Source organism: Desmodus rotundus, chromosome X (genome assembly GCF_022682495.2).
Source record: "Desmodus rotundus isolate HL8 chromosome X, HLdesRot8A.1, whole genome shotgun sequence".
Classification (NCBI taxonomy): domain Eukaryota; kingdom Metazoa; phylum Chordata; class Mammalia; order Chiroptera; family Phyllostomidae; genus Desmodus; species Desmodus rotundus.
This window is the reverse complement of record NC_071400.1, coordinates 99,406,035-99,423,460: the sequence shown is the minus strand read 5'-3', so window position 1 is coordinate 99,423,460 and position 17,426 is coordinate 99,406,035. Positions and strand designations below refer to the sequence as shown.

Here is a 17,426-nt window from a genome sequence, read left to right as displayed (position 1 = left end):
CCCATTGCACTGGGCCCATGCCGTTTCTAAAACTGTTTTATTTCATGATCTGAGAGAGAGACATCGATTTGTCGTTCTACCTATGTGTGCTTTCGTTGGTTGACTCTCGTTTGGCCCATGACGGGGGATGAAAGAATCCCACACCACGGGGCTTCTCATCACACACCTTACAGCTGCCTCCCCATAAACCTCACCAGGCGCAGAAACCCCGCACGCCCTCTACCCCCTGTGGGCTATTTGGTTTCCACGTCACAATAAATAGACATATTGAGGAACTGTAGGGACCCACAAAGGTGTCTGCCAGCAGACATCGGTCGCTTACCAGAATGTATGTAGGTATGGGGCTTGTGCGTTTTTCTTTATGTGTATATATTTTTCCTCACCCAAGGACGTGCTTATTGGCGTTGGAGACAGAGGAAGGGAGGGAGAGAGAAATATTGATGTGAGAGAAACATCGATTGGTTGCCTCCCTTACACGCCACGACTGGGGATCAAACCCCCAACCTTTGATGTACGGGCGATGTTCCAGCCACATGAGCCTCCCGGCCAGGGCCCTTGTGTGTATTTCTACGGTGTTCAAACTAGTCGTCAAAAATATGTGGTATCTTTATGTCGGTGAAAGACAAACACCACATGATCTCACCTTTAAATGGAACCCAAGCAACAAAACAAACACGCAAACAAAATAGAACCAGAGGCATTGAAATTCAGAACATATGGACAGTAGCCAGAGGGGAGGTGGCGGGAGATAATGGGGCAAAGGTGGAAGGGTTTTGCAGAACATCAATAAAGGACTTACGGACAAACCAAGGAGGGGGACCAGGGGTGGGAGGCTGGGGCGGCTGGGGTTGGGGGGAGACGTGGGGGGCAAATGCAGACAGCTGTACTTGAACAACAATAAAAAAACCATTAAAAAATTATGTGGTACCTGCTAACATTCCTCCCTCAAAACTCCACTTGGAATTTTCTGACTCAGAATTTTGTCAAAGTGTAAGAGATACAAACCCAAGAGAACTGCCTGCCTGTAGCATCCTTCACCTTTAGCCTTGTATCATCTTGAGAGTTTTTCTGGATACCGAACATGGACACAAAATTATCCAACGGGGTAGTTAGTCATTGCCTGCAATGGCAGACAGCGAAGGAGATGAAATGTAACTCACATCTTTTGCTGCTTAGACAGGAAGATACAATGTAAATCATTTAAAGGTGTATTTTTAAGAATTTAGATGTAAACGGCTCTCTTTAGAGATCGTCCGTATTTAATTGTTCTGTTTTATAGAGTAGCCCCCTGTTTTAATCAGTCATAGGAACACGGGTGAAAACGGTTCTGTCGTGAAAACGGCCGTTCAAGTTCATTGGGCTCACTTTGCACGGCAGACACGGAAAACACTCCTTCTTGGCACTGACGTGAAACATGGACTTTTTCAGAAGAACTTTCCTGGACATAGTAGCAAACGATGAAAAATGTGATGGGCTTTGACTGTATTTCCATGAGGCAGGTCTTAGAATTTTAAGAACGTTTAGTAATGTGTTACTCTATTGTCCTTCACTAGCAAGATGAAAATACAGAAGGTTTTATAAATGAGACAAAGTGTCCTCTCAAAGCAAGATGCATCGAGCACACGCCTCGGCTGAGAAAGGGCCCCTGAGTAAATACCAGTGCTGACGTGCGAGTACCTCTGTGCGGCCCACGGTTCTCGTCGTGGCCGACCCAGACGCATGGGGTTCGCAGGCTTTATACCCAACGTCTAGCCCACGGGCCTCAACTTCAGGATCCTTTGCACGCTCCTTAAAAAACAGAGAGTCTCATCCTCACTGGTGTGACTCAGTGGGTTGAACATCGTCCTGCAAACGGAGGGGTCACTGGTTCGATTCCCAGTCGGGGCACATGCCTGGGTGGTGGGCCGTGTTAAGGGCGTGCGAAAGGCATCCAATCAATGTTTCTCCCTCACATGCATGTTTCTCTCCCTCTCTTTCTCCCTCCCTGCCCTTCACTCTAAAAACAACGAATGCATAAAATCTTTAAGAAACAAGACAGTCTTAACTTCATCTTAGTCTTGCTCGGTCAGTCTTCCCTGGGAGAGCCCCCCCTGCAACCCCTCCCCCGGTGATGCACGCACAGGAACGCACGAGATGTCCTGTTGTTGATTAAAGCCACCCAGAGCCACTTGACCAAAAACGTCTTTGCGCAAAGGCTTGGCCCCTGACAGGCGGACTTGTGTCATGGAACGGCCGGGTAACAATCACGCTCATTAACACTCGGTGACGCTAGTGATACCGTGGGACTCACCAAGTGTGCACAGCAGGTCCTCGAACTACGTCAACACATTCCACGCCGGGTCCTTGTCACGCTCGAGAGGCGTCGTAGGAACTTCCGTCTGGTTGACATCAGTCCCCTACATGGTAAATATGTTTCACGTTCAGCCACTGTGATGCATTTCCAGCCCCTCCTGACGGTGTCACGTGAGAATGCCCTACAGCTTCATCATCTTCCTGTACAAGGACGTGAGTAGGAACCACATTTCCACTCAGACTTTGCTCCCCCTTTCCCTTAGTACAGACCCATTTCAGGGCAGCGGGGGCTTTGCCTGGAGGTTTTCTTAGCATCCTCACCCACCGTCGCTACGGACACTGAAGAGAGAGCTAACGTGGCATCTGTGTGTCTGAGACTGAGGAATAATGAGGGCCCCCAACGAAGCGGGACTGCCTTCTTCCCGCCAGGGCCCCCGCGGGGTCCTTCATACACCCCCACATCGACACGCAGCCCCTCACGGCGACGGCGTTTACAGCTTCCCACATTTGCACGTGAGGGCACAGGCAGGAGACCACAGGCCCTAACTCAGCGGTCTTCAAAACTGTCCGTGGGGGCACAGCTTTACCCTCTCACAGACGACCTAGGGCCTGGAAGAACACTCAGCACGGGTCCTATGTACCCGTGTTTGCCACAGGAGAAATGAAAACCCAGGAGCAGTTACAGTCTTTCCTCATTACACTATGAAATGTAGATGGAATGTAACAGGCCCTGTACCGGCTAACGTAAATAACATTTGAATAGAAATAACTACATTAGAAAGAACGAGTAGGTCCCACTTTGTCTTTCTATCTGCGCGAATCTCGTTAGCGAGCTTGATGGAAGACGGCCGAGCTGCCCTGTGGCGTCTGCCTTCAGTCTTTGCTGACAGCGGCTGTCGTAAGCCTCCGCGAAGCTGCTCTCTAAGCTGGCGAGGGAATCAGAGGAGAAGAAGGCAGTCGTGCCCGAGAATGGTGGACAGCAGCGTTTCGGCCAAAGACCCCTGCATAGGTTCTTGGACACGCTCAGGGCTCCACAGTCAAGATTGGAGGCTGGCGCTTGTGCGTCAGAGAGTGGACACCAGGTTCACTGCGTGGCATTTCAGGGCCAGTGCAAAGGGGAGCCCCCCCCCCCCCGCCCCCGTCGAAAAGTATCACAGTTGTTTTCCCTCCACATCCCCGTCAGTCCTCGTTTGGCTGATGGGCATTCTGACAGGCGCAAGGCGGTGTCCCCTTGGGGTTTCAGTTTGCATCTCTCTGATGCTTAGCGACCTGGAGCATCTTTTCATGTGTCTATCGGCCAATCATGTGTGCTCTCTGCTGACGTGTCTGCTCAGGCCCACAGCCCAATTTTCAGTCAGATTATTTCCCTTTCATTGTTACATGTTATGACGTCCGTATATGTCTTGGATACCAACTCCTTACCGAAGGTACCACCGGGGAGTAAATTCTCCCACTTAGCAGGCCGCCTTTTTGTCCCATGGAGGGCTCCTTTGCGCTGCCGAAGCTCTGCATTTCGGCGTAGTGCCAGTTGTTTATTTTTGCTTCTGTTTCCCGAGCTCGAGCACTTGTCTCCAGGGTGACTGAGGTCACGGGGCTGGCTTCCGATGTGCCCTTCCAGGAGTCCTGTCGTTTCAGACCTTATGGGTAAGTCTTCACCTTTTGCAGTTTGTTTTTGTTTACGGCGTAATAGAGTGAGTGGGGCAGCTTCCCTTTTTTCGAATTTTATTGATTTTTAGAGGGAGAGAGGGAGGGAGATGGAGAGAAATAGAGAGAGAAACGTCGATTTTCGGTTCCACCCGCCTATCATTCATGGGTTGCTTCCGGCACTTAACCCGATCCGGGACCCAACCTGCAACCTTGGCTCACGGCAAAGACACCCCAGCCTACTGAGCTACCCAGTCAGGGCCCAAGTTCTTTTTTTTTTTTTTTTTTTTTGCATGTATCTGCTCAGTTGAAGAGACTGTTGTGACTCCAGTGCCTAATTTTACCTCCTTTGTCCTAGATGAGTTGACGGGATGAGAACATAGTCACTGATGTTGTGATACATTTACACGGTGCCAGCAGATTGCTGCACTTACCGAGGTGATCGCATTGCAACGTGTAAAAGTATCGAATCACTATGTTCCTGAAACCAATATAACCCATGCAAGGCTGTGCACCAACTCTGCGGACACAGAAAATAAATTGAGAAGTTCTGAATCTCAAGAGGGCCACAGCAGAGCCTCAAGCCGAGTGACGAGCCTTCTGTAATTAGGACAACATGGAGATGAAAGTGAGCTGAGAGAGGTCGCTTTAACTAAAACATCGGAGAGCAACCCATTCTTGGTAGCAGAGGAGAGGCTGCGAACGCACGGTTACACTTAATGGTTACAATGTGGCTGTCTCTCCCAGCTAATGCAGATCGTTATTGTGTAAATAATCTCGTGGCGAGTCCCAGAAACACTATAGAGCAGCAAGCACATAGCAACGGTTTATTTTAATGCACTGGATCCCTCACACTAGCCCTGGTGTTCTTATGTTTATCCTGAACGTTCACAGTAAGACTATTCCCATGCAGCGCCTGCCTGTCCCAAACCGGGGGCAAGTACTTTAGAAAACAAACAACAACGAAACCCAGAATAGCTCTGTCTGTGGTTGAGGATAACATACGTCCTGCCAACGAGAGTGAGCCGCATATAAATGGGGAATTCCAGTGAAAGCCCAGGGCGTGCTGGGGACTCAGTCCCACGGCGCAAGCTTCCATCTGCATCCGAGTGGAGGTCAGGCACCAACAGTGCAGGTGGCCAATCGTGTGGACACCGAGGGGCGAGGACAGAAAGTGGCGTTCACCGATCAGCCCTGCACAGTAGAGAACGGGCGGCTGGCACTGGAAAAGCCCATGCCCCTGACGATTTGCACACAGTGGGAGTTACGGTGCCAAGCCCACAAGTCAGGCTGAGTCGGAGGTTCAGGGGCGCGGGCTGAGTGGACGGGCCAGTTCTTATGCAAGCGTCAGCCATCCGACTGATTCCACTCCTGGGGGCTCTGGAAGAGCGGCAGGTGGTCCCGAACAGTGGGAGAGGTCTGCACAACATCCTTGGGGGTGGGAATCGCTGATGCTATCTCCAGGGCAGGAGGGAAAGGACAGAGCTCTATATGTTACGCTTTGAAGGCTATATTCGTGAGTTTTCTTAAGCAGAGGATACCTTCTGAGACTTGCTTCCCAGGCAGGCCCCAGGCCAAGGCTACTTTCCAGGGCAGCCATGACTCATAGAAGGGCTAATTTCATCATTTTATCTCCAAGCTACATTCTTATATCCCTAGGCCGGCCGTTATGGTTGGCTGCCGGCCTCCCCTCTCCCGGCCATGCCTCTTTCCTCAAGGACTCTCCAGGCTCTCCTCTTCCTCAGCCTTGGTGTGAACTTGGTCCTCTGTCTCTTTTTCTTCCCTAGCATGAGAGCAAAGCCGCTGTAGGTAGCTGAGCAATCAAAATATTCCCCACCTTCTTTTTCCCTCACCTCTGTTGCAGGGCCAAAAGATACAACCAATGTCGCGGCTACTGTTACCAACACAAAGAGACGGAGAACCTACAAGAACATTGGCTTGTCTTGAGCCCACAAAGTAGAGCAGATTGTCCGACGAGAGAGAAGATGCGCTACCTCTTTCACCTGTACCCACGTAGGGGGTGGGCGAGAGCCGCCCTGCAGGGGGGCGAGTGCAAGGCAGGGACATAATTCTTCTCCACACTTGTAGGTTCTTGGCTGAGACATTCCATACAGTAAAAGAAAGAAGGAAGGAAGGAAGGAGTGAAGGAAAGGGAGAGAAAAAAGAGAAAGGAAGGAAGGAAGGGAAAGGAAAGGAAAGGAAAGAAGGAAAAGAAGGAAGGAAGGAAAGAAAGAAGGAAGGAAAGAAAGAAAGAAAGAAAGAAAGAAAGAAAGAAAGAAAGAAAGAAAGAAAGAAAGAAAGAAAGAAGGAAGGAAGGAAGGAAAGAAGGAAAAGAAGGAAGGAAGGAAGGTAGGAAGGAAGGAAAGAAAGAAGGAAAGAAAGAAAGAAAGAAAGAAAGAAAGAAAGAAAGAAAGAAAGAAAGAAAGAAAGAAAGAAAGAAGGAAGGAAGGAAAGAAGGAAAAGAAGGAAGGAAGGAAGGTAGGAAGGAAGGAAAGAAAGAAGGAAAGAAAGAAAGAAAGAAAGAAAGAAAGAAAGAAAGAAAGAAAGAAAGAAAGAAAGAAAGAAAGAAAGAAAGAAAGAAAAGAAAGAGAAAGAAAGAAAGAGGGAGGAAGGAAGGAAGGAAGGAGAAAAGATTAACAGGAGAAAAACAAACAAAAGCTTAACAACATGTCTACCTCTCGTACACACGGGAGAGGCTCCAGAAAACAGAGTCAATCCCAGAAACGGCAGAAGCCACGGCCTTAAATGCCTTATTCAGCTAAACACAAAATATGCCGGAGGCGGGCCGTTATGGGAGGTTATGGGGCAAAACACAGTGAACCGGCAAAGTGTTTCATTCAGGTTTAAGTTCTTCCCTTCTCCTTTGATAAGAGTTTCTAGAGGTTGAGTCATCCTTTCCTTTCTGGTTCTGAAGAAAAGAGCCCCTTACAAATGCAGATTTCCATTATAAATGTAAATTTTCCTTACAAAAAGGTAGCTTTTCCTCAGTCTTTCACAGCCATTGCTATGTCAACTATTTCTTAAGAAATGGCCAGTTGACTCCCCGGCCAGGTGGGTCTGTTGGTTGGAGCCTCATCCCATACGCCAAAAATTTGCGGGTTCAATTCCCGGTCAGGGCACATACCTAGGTCACAGGTTCAACTTCCTGCTGGGGCACATACAGGAGACAACCGGCTGATGCTCAACGTTTCTCTCTCTTCTTCCTCTCTCTGCCTAAAATCAATTTTAAAAAAATAGCCAGCTTAAAATAATCCTTTCACCAAAGAGAGATATCTTGGGGTGGCAAATTCTGCTCTCCTTCAAAAGTTAACCGAGCCTGGATTTTAAGCCTTGACTTGGCCGTGACAATAATACCAGCCTCCTAAAATTATTACAGTAATTAAATAACCAGCACATGGCACATAACTCGATAGAGAGTGTTATTAAAGTTATTTTCAGTAATTCATGAAGCTAATAAACAGAGGCTTTTAAAAACCATGCCGTGGAGTTTCAAGGGACAACCACGTGGGAGGAAAAAAATCACATGTGACTTGCAGCAAGCATGAACTTTTATCCCACGCAGCTGAATGCCGCCAACAGGGACAGGGTGGTGCCGGTTGAGAACGACCCCTTACATATGTGTACGTTATTACAATGATCGCTGGTTTAATCCATCCATCTTCAGTCCGGGTGTCTTCTGCACTCTCTGCCCGCTTTTGAATGAGCTGCTACAGGTACAGGGTGCCTCGCTTTAAGATGCTGGATACCGTTGTGGGACCAGAGGAGGTTACCTGACCAGGGACGAGAGGGAGCCTGCAGAGGAGGTCTGGAGTGCAGGGACGGAACGTGTCCTGTGGTCCTTTTCGTTCACCTCAACTGGATGATGGGTAGGCGGCGAGGTCTGCAAGAAACGCAGAGGGGCATGAGGAAGGAGAAAGATGCCTCAGAGAACTCAGCAGGAAACACTATGAGAAAGCCCAGGTGTGTGAGCGAGCAGCCCCAGAGGTGAGGTAGAGAGAAGGGGGAGGGAAAATGAAGGGGCTGGGAATCGGACGAGAAAGGGCCAGATCCAAGGTAGAAGAGGGGGTCGGGCAGAATAATTCACTGATAGAAAGAGAAGGCATGGGCTGCCCGGGGAGCTCAGTGGGTTGGAGCATCGTCCCAGGAGCCAAGAGGTTGCGGGTTCGATCCCTCGTCAGGGTGTGGAAGGGAGGCAACCGATTGATGTTTCTCATTCTCTCTCTCCTGCTCTCTTTCTCTCAATAAAAATAATCAATGAGTGTGTTCTCATGTGAGTATTAAAAAAATAAGAAAGAAAAGAAAGAGTAGGTACCCATGAAGTCAGCCTAGGGGCAACCTGAGGTCCTAGTCTCTTAGTCCTCAATGCCTTGAAAGTAAGTGATCTGTATTCAATTTTTTCGTTGTTGACACTATTACAGGTGTCCCCATTCTGCACCTCTGTCCTGCCCCACCCAGCCCCACCCCCTCCTCACCACTGCTGTGTGTGCATGGGCCACCTACCTGCTCATACACACCTTCGGCTAATCCCTGCCAGTCCCCCCCAGCCGCCCTCCCCTCTGGGGTCTGTTGGTCTGTCCCAAGTGCATCCCGCTCCCGGGAAAATGCCCTAAGGATCCCCAAACCCCAGTCAGAAAGCAGGCGTGTGGCCCGTGTTTCCCCCAGCGTCATCTACAGTAGACAAGATCCGGAAGCGTCCCCAGTGCCGTCGCTAGATGAGTGGACGAAACAACTGTGGGTCACTCACCCGGTGGAATGCTCTCCATTCTTAGGGTTATGCGAGTTCACCTTCGGACAAAACATAACAAAACCAAATATTAAAGTCTGGTTTCCCTGGGTTAAATTATGCAGCTAAGTATAAACAGCTTTACATTTCAGATAATTATTGGGAAAAAAACCCACGATAAGGTCACCCCAAAGACAACTAGTATGAACATATGTCTACAGTTCATTGCGCAGAGTTCCCCAGTATTACTGTGGTGTTCTGTCATCATACGTATCTCAAACGGAATTTATTTGTTAATACTTCATACAGGGTATGAGAGCTTCTAAATTTGGATACGCTTCTCATGTTCCTATTTTCGATGTGTAAGAGCCCATTGAAGTCATGTGACGGCATCGATTCAAACACCAATACTACACATATAAATTATTGACCTATTTTCTCCACTTCTGGGTTTTCCACCCACAGATTAGCTGGAACTACAGATGAGAATCCACAGCCGTTTTCCTTAAAGTCTGCGCATTATTTTTAAATCATCTTATTCCATTTGTCATGGAAAAAACCCTGAGGAAAATCTATTTTTTTCCTTCCACTTTTTTTTTTTGGTCAGTTCTTTCTCTTGCTCACATGCATATAAATTTGATAATGTTTCCTTTTCCATGAAATTCTTCAAAGTCGACGATCCTCTTGGCTTAGTAAAATTTTTTTCTATGATACTTTTAGCATTTTTCTCTCCTCCATTGGTCTTTATTTCCCAAAGTCCCCCCTATTATTTGAAGTTGAAAGTAAGGTTCTAGGGGACCCTTTGGCCTGAAGAAATCTGACAAATTCTCTCCCCAGTTAAAAAATAAAATTGGGTAACATTGTAAATGCCCTCCCATCTTACGGACTGGATTTCCCCCGGTTTTCCTGTTTCTTTTTGTGGATGAGAAAGCAGACCTCCTTTCGGTACACAGTGCGTTTCTGGAGCCCGCAGCATCTCTCTCTACCTTCGCTGCTCATTCGTCCACCTGAGCTGGGATCGTGAATAGGTTCCCCCTGCTGCTGCTGCTGCGATCCGTTCACGAAGGACGCTTTCCTGCTCCCTCCCTGGACTGCGGCCCATCCCAGACGTTGTGGAATGGGATCTACCCCCTGTGTGGTGTTGTGAACCCACCTGTGGACTCGTTTGTCAAAGGAGCTTTGTGACGTCACTCCCTGCAGCCTTGGTCTCCAATGCATGTGTCAGACATGCTGAACTACCCGTGGTCGCCAAGGACCATGTACACCTTGACGACCAGGGACAGCGGTACTGCCTTTCCTTGTTAAAAGTTGCTAAGAGAGTAGGCGGTGAAGGTCCCCAGCACCAGAAAGAAAACGTGTTTTTAGGCACGGCGACAGATGTCAACTAGACTGAGAGAGATGACTTTGCAGTCTACACCGATGCTGAACCGCCAGCTCGCACACCTGAAACTCACATAATGTTCTGGGTGAATTAGAGCTCAATTAAAAAAAAATAACTTTTGGTACCTTAATCGTGGACATCTGGCTTCAGCATTATAAGGAAATGAGTCTCTATTGCTTAAGCAAAAAAAAAAAAGTTATTGGGAGCTGAGAAAAGATACAGTGCACTTCCTTCCGGTCTGCCTGGGTTTGGGGGTGTATTGCTTCCTGGTTCATTCTTCCCTGTGACCCCACAGCCCCGTGTGCATCCTTACCTTTTGCGTTTTGTTCTCAAGATGAGGAATCCTCTCGCGTGAGCAGCCTCTCCTATCATCCTGGGGGATGTGCCCAGACGTCAGCACCAGGCAGGTTTTGCTCGAACGCACTCCTGAGTCCTCTCTCCTTTTCCTAACAAAACTACCCTGTGCGTTTGAAGCCCCACAGAGGCGGGGAAAACGCCTCTTGCTCTGCAGTCTGTTTTCAGCGGAGAGCCCATTATCTCGGTACATTCTTGACAATAATGATTCAACAGTTCTCTTCTGTCCATTAATTATTTAAGCACTTTCCCTTGGAGTGAGGAAAGAACGGTAAAAGCCTGATGTCTGCAGAACGGGTACCAAGTCAGAGTCTTGTCATTGGAAGGTCTGGTTTCAAAAGCCAATTAGTTTTACAAAATCGCACGGTGGGACTTCCAAGAATAGCTCGCCGAGGCTGTCCGCAGCTCTGACCCAGGTCGTGGGCCGCCAGGAGTGGGGGCTCCTGTCCTTTCGCGGGTGTTCACGCGGGTCACCGTCCTTTCAAATCCTGTCCACTTCATTCTTCACAAATACTTTGGAAACTGGATGTGAGTAGTTCCATTTTGAAAATTAAGAAAAAAAAAAACCCCACCTGAAACTAGGGGAGAAGTCCCCCCGCTCCTGGTGAGCTGAGCTGACCCTGCCTCCGACTCCTTGCTTCTAACACCACCGGTCCCTCTGAGAATCACGTTGTGCAGAGTAAAAGTAATTCTTCTCCGCCGTGAGATTGTTAAAGGCCCGTGGAGTAAGTGACCACCGACGTTTCACACGGCAGTCCCTTCTTTATCGGTGCTACGCGGAAACATGGAGAACGTTCATTGGGAAGTCAAAACGGACTTTTGCCTGAACTTGCTGCTTACAGTAGATTCCAGAGACAAGACTGACGATGACTTTGGCCCCGTGCTGCTCACGTGTGGGGGACACGCTGCAGGCACAGCCAACGAGGGTGGGAACAAAGGCACCCGTGTGCGTGGTGTAGCCGTGCGGGGGTGTCCGTGACTCTCCCTCAGAAATGCCGTTGACTTCACATCGGCTCAGGGGTGAGCTTGGCGAGCTTGGGCTTCCTCCTCCCGGCTCCTCACGTCCCCTCCTTTCATCTTTACCTTTGGTCAAGCCCTCTCTCTCACCCCTAACTCTCCTGCTACTGACTTGCTGAGTGGCAGCGCTGGGTTACCCCAAAGTCTCAAGTTCAGTTTAAAGTCTGCTGAAGGTTTCAACACTCAAGGGTTTTTTTTGTTTTATGTGTTTTTTATTTTTTGTGAACAGCTACAAAGATCTATAGAAAAAAATTGATCTGCTAGGTCCAATCCCTTTCATGTGAGGAAAAGAAAATGTTTTTCCCGGAGACATCACGAGCGTTGGAACAAGCGCACTGGGGGCAGAAAGTCTACGGATGCTTTCTCTGCGACCCGCGTAGCTCCAAGCATATTTTAGAGCATTTTCTAAGGAGAGGCCTTATCATGATTTACGCCTTTTTTCTTTGAAAAGATTGCACGTTTGACATTATCAGGATGATGTTAGCTTCATAAACACAGTCACTGGAGGAGTCCTTGGCAGGAAAGTCGGCGGGGTCATCTGACTGATCGGCTCACTCCGCCCTGCCAGCCGTTCCAATAGACAAGTGGGCCAAGCTACCAGAAATGAGGCCTGTGCCAGGAAAACACACTTCTGAGAGCCCTCTTTTTAATAATGCATCAGCGTCAGACCATCCGCTGTGATGGATGTGGCGACCGTGGGTGTGAGAGATGAATCTTGTGCAGGAGAAGGGCTTACCCCGACACAGCTGTTTTCTAGGGGTTAAGAGGTCTCCTGGTTCCCCACTTGCAAAGGCCCGAGGTGCTACAGGAACCATTGTCTGCTACATCTCTCGGTGCAGGTGAGCTGGCATCTGCCCTGGCCCCACCTCTGAGCTGAAACGGGTTGGTGGATGGCAGGCATCTCTCGCCTCTGGACAGGTGGAAGTCCCGCCCCCAGGGACATCACAGCACGCCTGTGACATAGGCAGTTTCCAGGAGATGGGCCGAGGTCCTCACCGTCCTGAGGATCAACGTCTCGATTCATCTACGCTGTTGGCTGTGATGAGTTTCCCACTCTCTAGGGCACACGGCTGAGAAACCGTCCCCAGCAATGGTGCTCATTTCTACTGTCATCAGCAACAGAGGCAAGATTCTTTTTCACATCTTACAGTATCTTTGGGTGTTTGTTTTTCGGTGGGAAGGTCTGAGAGCTGCAAAGAGGGATTTGGGGGTTTCCATGGCACCGTGGGGTTGGGCGTGAGGCCTGCATGGTGGTTACGGCACCCGGGCAGCACGCATGGAGGGTGCAGGCATGGAGGAGAGAGGACGGCTTGTGAATCGGTGAGGGAGTGACAGAGTGGTCCCACCCCTCAGGGCATGGAAGAAAGACCAGAGTACGTCTCAGGGAAGGGCATCTGCAGACCAGGAACGGCGGGGCTAGCCAGGCCTCCCTACAAGGCAGGGACCAGATGCCTTCGAAGTCGCTTCTGCTTCTGGCGTCCTAGGGCTGCAGCTCTGTGGCACACACACAAAGGCACCACAGATTGCTCCTGCCCCGGGGGCTACATCGGCTGTGACGCGGCAGTATTGTGGGTGTGAGTCACCCCCTGGTTATCTGCTCCTTGGGGCGTGACTGTGTGAGCGATGACTCCCGCAGAAGCTGTCACCGTAAAGGAGGTCAGGAAGCAGGCGGCATGAGTTAGCTCATCTGGGCCGGTTGGCCAGTTGGACCGCAATGGACTGGGAATGCTCACGCAGTGGTTGCTCTTAGCCCCTGAGGTGACACCGAAGGAGCAGATGGAAGGGAAAGAAGGAGAGTGAAAAGGGGGGAGAAGGGAAAGAGGACAGGAGAGAGGAGAAGAAGCTGGAGCACAGGGTGGGGGTAATATTAGAGAAACAAGAGTGGGGGGTGACCAAGTCCGCAAGAAAGCGGGAAGTGCTCATCTGTGCAGGCAGAGGGCAAAGGAGACTTCCCACGTGAGGAAAGACTGGAGCCGAATCTGAATGAATACTGTTTGCAGCAGGGAGGTAGGAGAGGTGTTTCGTGGTCCTGTTGAAGAACCATACATTGGCCCACGAATGTCAGAGAGGGGGATTCAAGCAGAGGTGGTAGGACTTTTGAAGGTCAAGGAGTAGGTCAGTTCAGACCAGAAAGAGCAGCACATTTCATACTAAAGAATTCAAGCGATATTTTCCAGGAAATGCGGAGTTCAAGTGTGTTTCTCAGGGTCATTAGGACCTGGGAGCTTTCTGGCAGAAATGTGGGGGAGAAAAAGGCAGTAAAGTTGGAGAGAAGCTGCCTGTGAAGATTGTATCAGTAGACGAAAAATCAACAGTGTGAGTCACTTATTTCCAACTTAGAGCGCACCGCTGTGTTGTCCTGGGGGGGGGGGGGAAGTGACACCTCTTTAAACCGGTGCGTTTCTAAAAATAAATGAGGATAGGCAATTTCACAGGCATTTAAGATCTTAAAATACAGAGCAGACAAATGGGAAAGAACTAATACAAATAATGATGGGAGTTAATGACATAGAGGAGAGCGGATATGTTAATGTAACATCATCCTAGACATGATTTCTTCAGAACAAACAAGAAAATATAACATCAGATGCACAACTGTGAACGGCATTAGAAAAACTTAGAGATATCCAAACTGAGGGAAGAGAATTATATGTCGAGAAACGGAAACACTTATCAAACGCATATATTTATATGACATTTACCACGTGAGAAGGAATGGGAGCATTATTTTTACAAAGTCATCAAGTATGAAAATGGATTCCAGCAGAGGTAAAATTGCTGACCAGGGACTGTAGAAGACATGAGGGAATTCTCCCAATGTGATGCCGTTAAAGGTAGTGCGTGGTTTTAAAGTAGGAGGAGGCGGGGAATCCTGCGGAGTTATCATCTTCGAAGAACAGGAAAGAAAGCAGGACACGGAAGTCTCCATGCGCCGCTACCAAACATGCCCATTTCAGGAGCGCCCGCCAGGTCCGCCGTGCACAGGCCAGACCTGTAACTCGTATTATTGTCACGTGACGGAAGCAGGACACAGGTTTCTCCATAAATTAGATACCATTGATGACTTTTGATCAAATTCAACTTCCGCACTTCATCAGGGCTCTCGGTGAAAGAGCAAGAGAAGAGAACTTCCTAACACGATGGAGAAGGCACTTCTTTCAAAATATTATCATACTACATGGGAAAAGCAAGACATTTTCCATTCAGATCAGTCAATCATATGACGAGAATCTTCGCTCCATTTTTTGTTTCCAATTTCTCTTCAGAGAACGAGTCACGTTGGATAGGAGGAGGCGCAGTTACCGATATTTGAAGACGGTTCGGTACTGGACCAAAAGACTCAAAGTAAAAATCCCCAACGTCACATGTTAGGAAATAAATACAATTTTTAACGTTTACACCATGACCAGTGCCAACAAGGTCATCTTAAAATGCTGTTTGCACAATAGCTATCAAAAGAGAAAGAAACAAAATAAGAACGTTTTTAGATCTGCGTGAGGAAATACGACTTCTTAAACTCAGAGGGAGGACGTAAACAAATACCAGACCGGGTTTCATAGCAAGCCCGAGACGCGGGGCCGTGCAGGGCTGGGGAGACCTACTCTCCCAAAGAGAAACCCCACTCGCAACAATGTAATGCACATTCGTGCCAAGTAGCAAAGGTTTAGCTTGCGGGAATGTTTCAAAATGCATTTGCAGGAGTAAGTTTCATAGATGCTTCAGGAGCGTTTGCAAAGTAAAGCCGTGAGATGCTTGTGAGAGATGTGGTAAAGCTACGATAATATGGAGGAAATTCGTACGTGTGAGGAGAGAGGGAATATTGACTTCACCCGTACATCCCACAGACCCGCAGTAACTGAAGATGCTTCCAACACCAACGCAGATCTAAGCTGACGGGGAGGAAATTGAGGATACGGTGAGCGACGAACGCAGCTGGAAGCACAGCGTACGAAGGCTGGTCCAGTTTTTATTAGAAACAGAGACACACACAAGACTGTTTACCGGGGGCAACTGACACGCTGGACGTTTCCACAGGAACCTGTTGGCAGTGGTTATCTCTGAGTGATAACATTGAATTGTTTTCTCTTCGTTTATTTGTACGTCTTGTATTATGTCTCCTAGTCAATGCGACCCCTTTCAAAACCAAGTTAAAAATAAGAGGGAAGAGGACCAACCGTACGCCGTCTCTTCCTAATAAAATGTAGGCTGGCTCGTCAACTGTGGTAAAAAGTGACCTGTGACCTATAATCTTGCCGTTAAATTTAGTGCTTTTGTGGATTTCTGGGGCACCGCTCGCGAGCTGGGAAGTCGGGTAAAAATGGAATGAATAAGATCATACGGGGTGAGCAAATCCAGTAACTATTTTCAACCCCCTGCCACATCCTACCAGGGTCTGTGGGGGAAAAGTCTGAGCTTACGAGCGTGGGATTATTTCTGTCTTTACGGGAAATTTTGTTCTAGAGACGGGCTGGTCATAGTCCACTTTGTGGCCAGCTGAAAAATGGGCGCCTCAAAGGGGTCCGCCTGCTGATTCCTGCCACAGGGAAATCGGTGACCCAGAAGGGCAAGCAGCCTTTGCAAGTGTGGCTGAGGGCCGTGCGGTGGAGGGATGCCCTGGCCGAGGGAGGCTCTGGGGCTGTCAACGCAGGAGAGGCTGGGTGTGAGCAGACATGAGTCTGCCGTTGCTCTGTGTGCAGGCTGGGGGACGGGGCCGAGCGCCAAGCAGTGAAGGCAGCTGCCAGGAGCTGGGAAGGAACCTGGGAGGCCTCCTCCGCCACCCCCAGAGCCTCCAAAAGCAACAGCCACACCGGGAAGGAGATCCACCTCGGAACAATGGCCTGCAGAAAGGGGACCACTGCTGGGAGCCCATAAGTCCCCCAGACGAGCCGTACATAGGCGGGTTTCATTCTCTGATGCGCTATGTCTGCTCTGCATGAGAAAACTCTTCCGTCTGTGAAGGACCTAAACTCTGGCACATCCGTCTTCTTCACGACGGGCTATTTCCACATATCCAGATAAGCCCGTTTGGGGTGTCTTCAGGGCCATTCTTGGGTACAAGCCCAGCCTGTGCTCTTTGGGACCGGCTGGTGCGAGAGCAGATGGTCTAGGATGCCACGTCGAATCACAACCGATTTCTCGACTAAGAACGAAATATTTTAATAGCAAAAGCGGTGTATCACCGGGACCACGTTGATGTATGTTAATCCGTGAGGCAGGGCGTGCAGACGTAGTTTAGCGGTTGTGAGTGCATGAAACACGGACTTTAGTGTTTAATTCTTGTTCATGAATTGCTGTGTGTTTTCCGTATGAACAACTGCAAACCCATGTGTCCCCCCCGTATTGTCCCCACTTTTTAAAAGAAATGCCATTTTTCTTCTCTCTCATGTCTCCTACTAGGTGGTTTCAATGGATGATTCAAACATACAGGGTCCATATAAGCGTGATTTTCAAAGAAAAAATGGCGCAGAACATCCGCATTTACAAAGGAGTTTTCAAAGTCCCTAGTGTTTCATTTGTAACTGTAACTCACCGACAGGTGATGGGAGGGCTCTGGACTTGACACGTTTTGATTCTTAATCCATTATCTTGTCTCTAAATGCCGCAATTGTGTTTCGATTTGTGTCCCAGGTTCTGCAAACCATCTTAGTTTCGTTCCCCTCTGCTTTCCTTGCTCACTCTGCTGCTTCAAAAAAAAATAAAAATAAAAATAAAAAATGCTCGCACTGTTAATTTGTTTACTGTCAAAATAACCTAAGCACGTAATTCAGATCTCACCACGGCTTGGCTTTGCATTAATAACATAATTGCTAAATTTACTTTCCACTTTGGGGTGTCAGAATGTAACTGCAGAGTGTTTCAAACGGAAACATGCCTTGTGGCCGCTCGTCTCGAATGCTCTGCGTGGGATGGGCGGATGAATTGGCTCCCTAATTGAAGAACACAGGCGCACCTTTTCCCATCCATTACCAACACCGCTCCGCGAGGCACGTGCAAGCCGGCGTGAGGAGGCAGCAC

The 17,426-nt window shown here is 48.8% G+C and overlaps 1 protein-coding gene across 2 annotated transcripts in view; it reads right to left on the bottom strand.

Annotated features, from left to right (window-relative positions):
- Window positions 1-7,060: 7,060 nt before the first annotated feature.
- Window positions 7,061-17,426, bottom strand: part of PUDP (pseudouridine-5'-phosphatase) — a 208,348-nt gene continuing 197,982 nt past the window's right edge. The window contains exons 8-10 of one of the 2 annotated variants that reach the window (XR_008425977.2): window positions 8,681-8,721; window positions 7,707-7,816; window positions 7,061-7,149 (exon numbers count right to left, since the gene is read on the bottom strand). The gene's annotated coding sequence lies outside the window, so the exon portion shown is untranslated. Of the gene's footprint in view, window positions 7,150-7,706; window positions 7,817-8,680; window positions 8,722-16,739; window positions 17,092-17,426 lie in introns of those variants that run through there. The other variant, XR_011650802.1, reaches the window with a different exon arrangement.